The sequence below is a fragment of the Melanotaenia boesemani genome, chromosome 4, assembly GCF_017639745.1.
Source record: "Melanotaenia boesemani isolate fMelBoe1 chromosome 4, fMelBoe1.pri, whole genome shotgun sequence".
NCBI lineage: Eukaryota > Metazoa > Chordata > Actinopteri > Atheriniformes > Melanotaeniidae > Melanotaenia > Melanotaenia boesemani.
Window position 1 is genome coordinate 8,335,112 of NC_055685.1, and position 12,173 is coordinate 8,347,284.

Consider the following 12,173-nt stretch of genomic DNA (forward strand, 5'->3'; position numbering starts at 1 on the left):
ATTTTGTAACAAAATCATTACAAATCTGAGCTTACCTGCAGATTAAATCAAATACATCACAACATCAGGAAAGTGAACATCCGACCACTGTATTGGTTCAACCCAGGTGTTCGGGTAGACAATAAGGGCATTCTTTCAGTCAGCCACTAGCTTCACCTCATATCTTTTTCTAGCTTTGACACTGAGGCTATCAATAATTTTCTATGAAAAACTGATGGAAAAAACATTAAACTATGAGAATATGGTGCAAACTCCAACAGGACGTTGGTTGCTTGGTGTTGTTTTCACTGACGAGCTGTTCATGGTTGCGTGATTTCCAGATTGTGACATAGGTTTGCTCCTGCCCATTGTTGCCAACTGTTAAGGCACAAATGTTTCACTGTGCAGCGGTTAGGAAATAAATCATACAGATGTGGTAGTTGCGGACAAGGACCGAGAGACAATCTTCAAAACTATCCATGTTTACCTCGGACCTATCGTGCTCATGCTGTTGCTCTCATGATCGCCTCTAGCATTCAAATCAATATTGTAACTTGCGCATGCGACATGTTACCTGGCGTCAACATGAGCGTTCTACGTGCCAAACAAACTTAAGGAACGTGTGGCAGCCATCATACGACGCATTGCTAACAGCATGTATATCCCAGAGACATCTAGATCTCAATGGGATTTTTAATCTGGGTAAATAAAGGTTATATATATATATATATATATATATATATATATATGGCTGTCAAAGGGGATTTTTAATCTGGTTAAATAAAGGTTTTATATGTGTATATATATATATATATATATATATATATATATATATATATATAGGGCTGTCAAAGATTACTTACTAATTTATATTAATAATTGCGTTAAAATTTTTAACTCAATGAAGAAATACGTGGCATGACAAGCCCCATACATCATTAATTTCTCTGTTATGACGGCAAGATGTGGATAAGCATGATAGGTAAGATGAGCCACACCCCCACTTTTTTCGCATGCTATTTTTATTTATTTATTTTTTTAACTAATCCTGCGTTTTGCACCAACGTGTCTGCTCTAGTGGATCGCTGGTTGTCTCAGTGTTTGGGATGCACAGCTGATTCCTCCCTCTCCTCTCATGTTGTTCCATGAATCATGACGGATGTTGGTGATCATCTGATCGGCGTTTCTCTCTTGTTGCTTATGTTTATTGTTCAGCTGAGAAGGAGGAAATTAGCAGGTAATGGTTCAGACCATCACATATTTATCCAAAAGTATTGTTTTTGAAAGGACCCTCTAACAAAGTAGTTGGTTGGTGGTAGACAGGGTTTATACTTCAGCTTTGCAGGGGCTGGTCTAGAAAAGTTTTAATGGGGGGCCAGGCAGGAGCACTGACCAGGAAAAGGGGGCACAAAAGAAACCTTTTTTTGGGTCTAGATTTTTTTAACAAATTGGACTGATAGATAGATAGATAGATAGATAGATAGATAGATAGATAGATAGATAGATAGATAGATTTCTACTGTCTCCTTCAGGTTTTCTTTATGATTTTATTATACAATTTGTACCATTGAAAGTTTGGTCCTCCTTCACTTCTTCCTGTAAAAACACATCGGGAGATATCATTCAGTGGAGGTCGTGAATCACTTCAGGGTAAAACTTATATTTGGCATTGGTCGTATTTCAACACTATCATCTTGTCATCACTTTGACAGGATGGCAGTGCAGTGTATACATTTCCCACAGGGCTGTAGATGCAGATGATCAGGCCAGGGGGTCAAAACACAGGCAACTTCCCGTGAACGCACAGAGCCAAGACCCTTTCTCCCTGACAACACACAAGGAGCTCATAGCCTTCAGGAAGTCAGTTCCTAGTAATCACACATACACTAATAATAGTAAACAATCCCAAGCAAGATCTAGGAGCTGTGCGTGAAAAAAATAGAGAGGTTTAGATCTTTTTACATTGTCACGACACAGCTAAAGAAAACAAAGCAATCTGGGAAGCAAGCGCCTAAAACTGCTAGCGAATCAAATGTGGCCAAAAAATACAATATGAATCTGGAATATAAAGTACTAAGCAATTTCTGTACCACAAACAGTTTACAGAGGTTTTGATATGATTAAATACAAGCTATAAAAATTTGCATTCACACATAAAAATACTGAGATGAATAGGCATTAAATCATTAGAATAATGATATACATTGAAAAAATGATTCTTGCCAACACACGTCAGAACTGAACAATTATTTCAGTCCAACAGGCAATGCCATCTGGTCATTATCATCTCCACAGGGCAACATGACTGCAAATAGAAAATGCCTGGAACATGAGCGATAATGGCACACAAAATATGCAATAAAAACACCCACTGTCCAAAGATAAGAGGACCTACCTGCTGGGGTTTGCATCATTTTATCTGAAATATCTTGTGACATTTTATCATGCATATATTGGGAATTCAGGGTAAGAAGTATGCAGCTTTGATTTAGGAGAAATTGCAAATGAGGAGCAGCAATCTGAGCTGAAGACCTGGTATGACAAAACCAGGAAAAAAGTTTAACTGAATAAGTAAGCAGCAGACCCAAACCTGAACTAAAGACAGCGCAACAGAAAACCAAGGAGCATATATATATATATATATATATATATATACATATCATACCAACCTGTGAGGTGGATAGATTATCTCTCGGCAAAGGAGAGGTGCTCACTAACACAGATTTCACCTAATTTGTGAACAATATTTGAGAGAAATAGGCCTTTTGTGTCCATATAGGAAAAGTCTTGGATCTTTGAGTTTAGCCCATGAAAAATGGGAGAAAAAACAAGTGTGTCATTTATGTTTTGTTCAGTGTACTTTTAGAAACTCTAGGAAGCACAGGTAAAACTGCAGTCTGAGATTAAAATGCTTTGTTGGGAAAATCATAGGGGACTAATGTTGGGACTAATATTATAGGTAACACCTGACTCCTACTTCTAATCATATAGTTAAGTCTCTCCAAAGGTTCACTGAAGACTTGACTGGAAGTAGGTTCAGCTCAAGTTCTTCATAGGATTTTTCATTTTTATTACAAACCTAGAAAGCTGTTGCAAACGTCATCTGTACACCAACAAGATTCTCATGTGAAATAACTTTCCCAACCTTTTCCAGCTCTTGCATCTGGCTGTTTGAAAAGAAACATGGCTCTAACAAGTGAGTTGTCAGTTTAAGCAAAGGAAATGATTATAGAATTTCTTCCAGCACAGCGGATGAATAACTTGTTGCTTGTTCACAGTTGGCTGTGTCTAAAAGTTGGCTCAAGAAGAAACAAAACTGGAATAAAACATAAACCACATTCAAACTACATACTTTAAAAATAATAATAATAAAAAAATTCAAAGAAGTTAAAACCAAAAAGGTAGAAATAGAAGTTAGTGTTTGAGACAGAACTGTAATAAATCAGCTGATTGAAATGGGATTAAAGAGCCAAAAAGCTAATGCAATCCACCTGATGTCATTGTCTTTGTTCATACTTTGAAATGTGATACTGTTTCAGCTGGGACAATCTGACTAAACTAGCTCCAAAAACACACTCAAGTTCCACAACTTTTATGCAACTGTGAACATCCAGCTGCTCATCCAGTGTTAAATGCAACTGATGTCACAGCTGAGCCCATTCAGGTAAAGAGGTCCTCAGGGGAAACAATGTATGAGTGCACACTAAAAGTGCGAGCTGGTGAGACGATGGGGAGGCATTGCGGTGTTCCCTCAGGCTAAGTTGTGGTTCCACACTGCTGCATAATTAAACAAGGCAGGCAGAGTTGCAGAGTGTGAGATGACAACGCTCCTGGGGGAAATTTAGGAGGATCACGAGTCAGACTCACTTCTCTGGAACAACTCTGACAAACTGGAGGCAGAAAGGATTCTGCTGCAGACAGTTCCAGCCAATGCATCACATCTAATTGGGCACCAAGGACAGCTGAGAGTGATTCACAGAGTCATGCATTGTCATGTGTGACTGATCCGCATGCTGCACTTGCCTGAAATTAGACAAGTAAAATGTCTTGGACTTGAGGACAAAGAAGTACTGCATTATCACAGGAGGCTAATCTCCATCTCAATCTTAAATAATTAATTGAAAAAGACTTGTTAAACAGTGTCAAAAAAGAGTGAAAAGGTGTGCTTTGTGGTTTATGAATATAATCACACAGCATCTTATGGACCATGTTGACTCAAAAGCAAAAGGATCAACTGCAACTGAAGTAGTAATAGGAAATATATTGTAAAAACAGTTGACTCCGATATTTGAACAATGTTTGCAGCTACAACAGTCATTAATGTGATTATAGAAAATTAACCCAAATACTAAAAGTTGCAAACACACTAATGTTTGGAGCATTAATTTTGTCAAGGTAGAAATGGAAATGAGGTCATTTATAAACAACAAAGGTGAAGACCACTGTAAAAGTTCCTATGGCAGAAGTAGAAAAACAAACCCATTGAGATTATGATCTCAGTGGGTTAAATATAAGTTATATATGAACATGTATAAAATGTGACATTACAGAAAAGGAACAAATACAGGTATTTCTTTATGCCAAGTTAATGTCACCAACTGTGATGCTGCAAAGCTGTAGCTGGCTTGTGCATGATCCTGAAAAATAACATAACCTGTGACACTTGCACAATATTATATATACACAATTTTATGGTGACTCTTAAGTATTATGGACAAAAATCTTGTCTTTTAAAAAATATACCTGTCATAAGCCACTGGGCTCCAGGTTTGTCGTGTCTGTTGTTTATTTTTCCCTCCTGCCTGGTGCATGTGTGCGTCAGTCTTCCCCTTCCCCAGTGTGTGCAGGTGGGAGCATGGCTCTATTTCCAGCAAGACTGCTAATGCAGATATTGTGAGGTCTTGAAACCCTGTGTGGCCCTTTTTATTCAGAACATCACCGACTGCCTGCCTGCTCGCTTCCATGTTCATAACGACCTGGAAACTAACCTGTTCACCAACCAGAACTTGTTCCTCTCCCCAGATCATTTCACCACACACTGAATTATTAAAATGTTTACCTGATTATAAGTCTTCTAGAAATTACCTCTGTCCTTGCAGTCTGGTTTTGGGCCCTGAAGTCTAGAACCATGACGACACCTGTAACACTTTTACAATGTATTATGGGCTAAAAATGCAGACTTGGCTTTAAAAGTACATCACTGACCTTTAATTTTGTTCCATACTGCATCTTTAATTAATAAATTTATAAAAACAATCATAGCTTGTTAAGTAAACTAGTGAATTGCATCTTCTCTTTAATTTAATCAATGAGCTGGCAAGGATGCTTACTAATAAGGAAAACTTTTATTTTAAAGGGATGAAACCACCAGCAGAGCCAGACTTTGGGAGGATGGGCATCTGCCTCAACCCATGAGATGCCTGCTTAGAAAGAAAAAGAAAACAACAGCAGTAATGTTGTGTTATTATAGATGGAGAGTAAAGAGAGCAGAATGCATCATGGGACATTTCCCAATAGCCTGGGTCTATACATAACTAAGGCCACACAAACCCAGCTATGAGATGTATCAAAAAATGAAGGAAATGGTGTCTGATTCCTGAACCCAAACTTGTAGCTGTTTCCATAAGAAAGGGGTCTGATAACTGAAAGTTTTACCTCTTTTTGTACTTTAGATCTTTATGACACTGTGGGGCAGCAGGAATCAACATAAATAACAGTAATGTACAAAATATATTTTTATTTTAAAAATAAAAGCATGGTAAAAATGTGAGAATGCACAAGTTGCAGCTATAAAATTTACAAACTACTTCATACAAATTAGAGGTAGATTAATATAGAACTGGATAAATAAAACACAAACATTGCAGTATTTGGGATAATTGAAAAATAATGCTGCTTGTGTGATTGTGACGAAGCCTCTAGTCACTCTTATAAAGTTTCTTTATGACTGGTTTCCCTGCAACACACTTGATTAAAATTAAATGGCTCTCTAACAGCTTGATGCCAAGTTCTGCACAAACCAGTAAATGACTCATTAATTTGAGTCAGGTGTGTTGAAGCAGGGAAATATCTAAAACCTGCAGGACACTGGCCCTCAAGGACCAGGATTTATGGATTTCTGTCTTAGACCATCAGACTGAGAATGGACGAAGGGAAAACTCAAGAACCAAAAAGAAATCAATAAAGTCCTTTAAACCTGTTTATATCCCAACTGGGATTTAACCATATCAGCTAAGAAAATGAACATCATGAACAGAGATGACAAAAAGAACAGGAGGAAGAATATTGTCATTCCAAACATGGCAGGAGTATCAAAGAAGCTTAGAAGGTTCTGATCCAAAATGACATCCTGGTACATTTCAAACCAAAATTACACTCTCAGAGAGAGGTTGCTTCACCTAATGAACAAAACAGCCAAACACAAGCAGAGCAGCGTCATGTTGCAAGCTGAAGTTTTCAGACGTTTATACTGGAGAGAACAAACAAACACTTCATAAATGCATGGACAGCTGCTCTACAGGTCAAGAGTCAGAGTTCCATCTCCATCTTAAAGATGTGGGATGCTCAAGAAAACTACTGTCCAGATTTTAGGAAAGAGAAGACAGATGGTTGAGAGAGGAGTGATGGAAGCCATCTATGTTACAGTTTTTCTCAATTGCTAAAACACTAAACCCTATTGTCTGAACCAAACGCTCAGTTGTCTGAACCTACTGATTGAACCAGTCACTCTTTTGGCAAAACTTTTCACTCTTTTCATGTGTTTAGGCGAAACTTGCCAACTCACTTTGATTGTGATGCACCTGTGTTGCATAGTGGTTAGCACAGATGGCATAATTCAAACACAAAGTACAGATGTCACCGGTTGAACACAACAACTCAAAATTGATCACATTTGTGGCTAATGATGTGAGGGAACATTTATAAGCCAGTTCAGAGAGCACTGGTTTGGGAGGCACTACAATGGATAGAAATCTGAGGAGGAGGAGGAGGAGTTTGTGTGGGAAGTGTTTGAGGTGGTCATCGAAGACAAAGAACAGAAATATCTGATGAAATGAGAGTTACTGTGAATGTGTTTTTGTCCATGGAATGAGCATGAGGGAGGCCAGACAAAGGGTTCAACCAAACATCAGTAGATTCACTGCATCCAACATAATCTGAAGATTTAGAGAACAGGTCACCTTTTTTGACATTACAGTATGTAAATGCTGACAGCAATTACTGTATGACTATACAATACACTGTACCACAGTATACTGTATGTAAATATGTTTCAGAACATCACTGTGCCAATGTACTGTAGTATTGTAATGGAGAGTTAGTCTGTTTGTAGGCCTAGTATTCCATGTATATTTCTGTAACTGCATGTTCTCTTTTTGTAGGACTTGAATTGAAAAACAGGTATGTTCTACCCACACCAAGAGACCCTAATTGTCGATATGGTCCATGAGAACCACACCAGTAAACCCTGTAAAATTCAACAGAAGATCATTGAGGATCACGTCAGTTTTGAGGGTATCAACAGTGCCAGCCTCTCTACTGTTGATCATGTCCTCAAGTGCAACAGACTGCGTATGAAACAGCTGTGCAGATGCCCTTTGATCATAACAGAGTCAAAGAGCAAAGATTCTAGTATGTACAGGTTGGTATATATCCAGACACATTCAGTGTTGATTACTGTAAGTAGTGATTTACTGCAGTGGCCTAAATCACCTTTTCTGTATCACTTACAAAAGTATATCTATTTTTACAGAGATTTTCAACTGGTTGCAATGGAAAGACCTTATAACTATAGTTGGATTGGCCAACAGGCCATTGTTGGTGTCTCTGGGCAGCATGGTGGAATTGTCAGATTGTGTGTTCCCATCAGCAATCATGAGGTTGTCCACCATCATGCCAACCTGGGGCCCTACAACATTCACTTGCTCCTCATTTTCCTCAATCACATGCTAGATGCTATGTTAGGGCAGCAGGATGAACATTCCACCTATATTGTTGTTTGGGACAAAGTGAGTTTTCACAGAACCCTCCAGGTTAGAGTGGTTCAATATCAACCAAGGTTTTATCAGTCTTTGCCTTCCCCGTAAACCCCATTCCTGAACCCCATTGAAGAATTCTTCTCATGGCAATGGAAGGTATATGAACGCCAACCTTACCCCAGGGTAAATCTCCTGCAAGCCATGGAACTAGCCTGTGGTGACATAGGTGTGGAGGCATGTCAAGCCTGGATACGGCATGCCAGGAGTTTTTACCCCCTGTTGCCTGGCCAGACAAAATGTGGCCTGTGATGTGGATGAAGTCCTGTGGCCTGACCCAGTATGGAGAAATGATGCTGTGGCTGAGTAATGCACTTCTCATTTGTATATGTTTGTACTTTATTTTTACATAGGCGTACTGTATACAAATGCTTAATGCACAGGTTATTTGTTTTGCAACATGCATTTAGCCTACAGTGAACAATAAACATTTATTTCTACAGCTTCTTGTCCTGAGTGTGTTCTGTTTAGTGACTGCTCAGTTGTATTTTTCACTTTGTCACTCGGGGCACGATTCCACAACAAAGTTCAGTTTTGGGCATGTTAAACTGTTTTGAGGTAAGTTTGGTTTTGGGAGAAGAGTCTGAGGTTTTGTGAATGTTGCTTGAAAATTGGGTTTTGTGTTCAGTTTGGAGAAAAGGAGAGAAGATTTCGAGAAATGTGTCTTGGCAATAGAAAAACTGTGAACTGGAAAAACCATCGCTGAACAGAGGAGCTGTTTCGGGTGTCACCTTCCCAGTGCCCACAGTGCAGCTTTGACTCTCCTCTAGGAGGTTTTACAATTACTTACACATTGAACCTGATGACCAAAACAGTTTTGGTCACTAGGTAAACAATTCGAAGATGACAATGACTTAAGCAGCAAATGGATGAGTTAGTGACGCCATGTGACTTTAAAGACCCCTAACCTGTGAATGTCCATTTATTGCTTAGAAGCTGAAGCTCGACCATGTAACTATTTTCTACCAAGCTAGACGGACAAATAGATTTTCATTCAGTTTTTTATTGAAACGGCAGTTGAACCATATCTTTTCTGTAGTTTGGTATTACATGATGTGTTAGAATAGTGCAAGAGGTGTCCACCAGGTAGCAAATCAGTATCAGATTTTTTACAACAGGGTTTAAAGCAAAGATTTACCATAAAGTGCTGCAATAGGTCTCAGAAACTATATGTATCAAATATGAAACAGGTAAAGGGTTAAAGCAAGCATTGCTGCAGCAAAAGAAATAAAGAAAAAAAAAGATAACTTGGGAGTGTGGACGCTGATTTGATTCTTTTCTAGGCAAGATGTTGTGAAATTGTTTTTGTTTACATCGAGTGTCCTGCAATCAGGAAACCTGCTTACAGCTTTTGATTTGGCCACTGCTAATACTCCAGCTGTGTCTCAGGTGGGTTTTGTTTTGATTCTGGAGCCTGATGATGGTCTGTTTCATTTGCACTGAGAGCTCATTTGTGAGCAGTTTTCAGATGCAAATATCACACTTGAAATCAACTTCAGACCTTGTACCTGCTTATGTGATGAATAAATGTGGAGAGAACAGCCAGCGGCTGACCACGACACAGCTTTTGAGTCAACTATGAAAGCATTGCTGAGTCAGCCCTTGAAGCCCATATATAATAAACTGAATCTTTAATTATGGTTTTGCATGTAAATGAAGACCTACCTGCTTATTGTATAATTATATACCTCTTTTCCTATAAACTATTATCATCCCTCTACGGGGAATGAAAGAGCTGCAGTATCAACATAATCTTAAGACTAGTTTTCCATCCCTCTTGAGATATTGCAGTATCAGAACAAATGACTCATTAAAACTGTCCTGGTGGAACCAGCTTACCAAGGCACTTAAGGTTTGCTTTTCCTTTTGGTTTTGGTATGTTTAGCTTACCGTGATAGTGTAGAAAATAGTCTGCAGCAGCAAACTGAGACTGGCTCCAACAGTGCATCAATCTTCACTCCTTTGTGCTCAAATGAACTTTACTACAGATTTAAATACTACAGGCACCACAAACATAGTTTCTACAGCTAGTTTCCTTGCCACTGATAATTACAGTATTCAGAGGGTGCAATGCACTGACGCTTAAAGTTAAGAATAATTAAGCGCATGACTGTGACGGGTGATGGACTTGAGTGGGTAAGTATTATGTGTCTGGATATACTGAATGCACATCCTGCTTGACTTAACGCTTTAACTGACTAAATAAAAGGCCATTTTTACCAAACGGTGGGGCAAATCTTTCAGTGGCTAGAATGAAATTTATTAAAAAATAATAATAATAATTGTGGAAATAAGCCTGTCTGGGCATTCTCTATTACTTTGCATGGGTATATAATAACAAAGGTAATTCAGATTATTGTTTCAAACTAAACCTTATTGTAATAATGCTGATGACATTTGGCTTTATATTACTGCCTCACTGGAGGACGCTGGTCCCATACGAATCTTTAATGCACGCCTCAGTCAAATCAATACATGGCTGTATTAGAATCTTCTTCAGATAAATAAAGAAAAAACTGAAATCATCGTGTTTGAAAACAAAGGCGAGCATCTAAAGATTCATGTCCAAGGACTGACAGTTCATCATGATTGGGAAAAAACCTGGTAATGCATTTCTTTTCAGAAGTCTTACTGTAACGGAGTTCTTACAGGTTTCTATGAAATCACGAAGAATACTGCAGCTACTCCAGAATGCTGCTGTGTCCTCACAAAGACCAGAGAAAGGGGACGTATCGCTTCGGTTCTCAGATCTCTACACAGGTCTCCTTGGTGCCAAAGAACTGATTTCAAAACATTGCTGCTGGTGTACAACGCTCTGAATGGTTCTGATCCAAGATGTATGTATATATCTGATTTGCTGATGCCATATGAGCCACACACACTTCCAAAACAATCTGGGTCACGTTTGCTTTTTATCTTGAGAGTTAAACCTAAATAAGGAGAATCAGTGTTTAGTTTAATGCTTCTGATAGCTGGAACAAATCTGAAATTTGATCCAAAACCGCTTTTATCTAAGGTAGTTTTCTTTTTCTTTTTGAATATATTTTTTCACCTTGCTGTGATTGTTTTTCAGTGTTTTATGTGAAACATTTCGAGTGATCCTCTACATGAAATGTGCAGATAGACAAATATATTTTTAGCTGCTGTCTTAACCATTTGTTTAAAAAATTTAATTATTGTCATTATTGTCAAAAGAAAAATAAAATTGCAAACATTTTACTCTCGTTTTTTTTTTTATGTTTAGTTTTGTTTTTTACTTTTGAAGATGAAAACCAAATTTGTGTTTGTCCTTTCACAATAATGATGATTTACAGAAAAAAATATTTTTATTGTATGTAGCACAGCATTTACCCAAAAACAAAAATAACTGGATAAGAAAAATGAATTATAAGGAACATGTGGAGGCACAGAGAACTAAACAACACCTTCAGAATTAATGGGATTAAGCAATTCTTTAAAAATCCTATTTAATGGGGAACTTTATCTCCAACCACATATTTCCCAAAAGATTCAGGCTTGAGGGTTTGCTATTATTTAGTCCACCTTTCATGAAGAAATATTTATAGAATGGTCTGTTATGTGATGTAATATAAGACTGGAACAGTAGGAAGAGACTCAGTGGAGGGAAAATCAACTCTTTAATACCAAGAAACTGACAGTAAAATATTAAGAATGTGATCAATATTTTCTGTTAACCCATTAATCCAAATTATTTGGTTCTAACTTATCGGGGGTCTGGATGCTTTTTATTGTTATTTTTATGTTTTTGTTTGTTTGTTTGTGCATTTGTTTGTTTTAATGGCCTTTTGTGCAAAATGTTTAACCTTTTAAAGATTTAATTTGGTAAGAAATGTTTTAGTGTACCAATTATTTTATTTATTTATTTATAGTAACATACAGACATTACTTATATTTTTAAAATTATTCTTATACCGAGATGTCAATTCTGTAAGTGTACAAACACTATTAACTTTTGGGAAAGTATTTATAGAACCTTGTGGAAAATGTCATGTTTGCTTATTTTAAGCAATATGACAAATAAAATTTATCAAATAAAACTAGTTTCATTTTTTGCTAAAAAATGTAACTTTTTATTCAAAATAGATCTTTATCAATTTTTTTAATACTTTTGTTTAATATTTTTCATCTTTAATATATTCT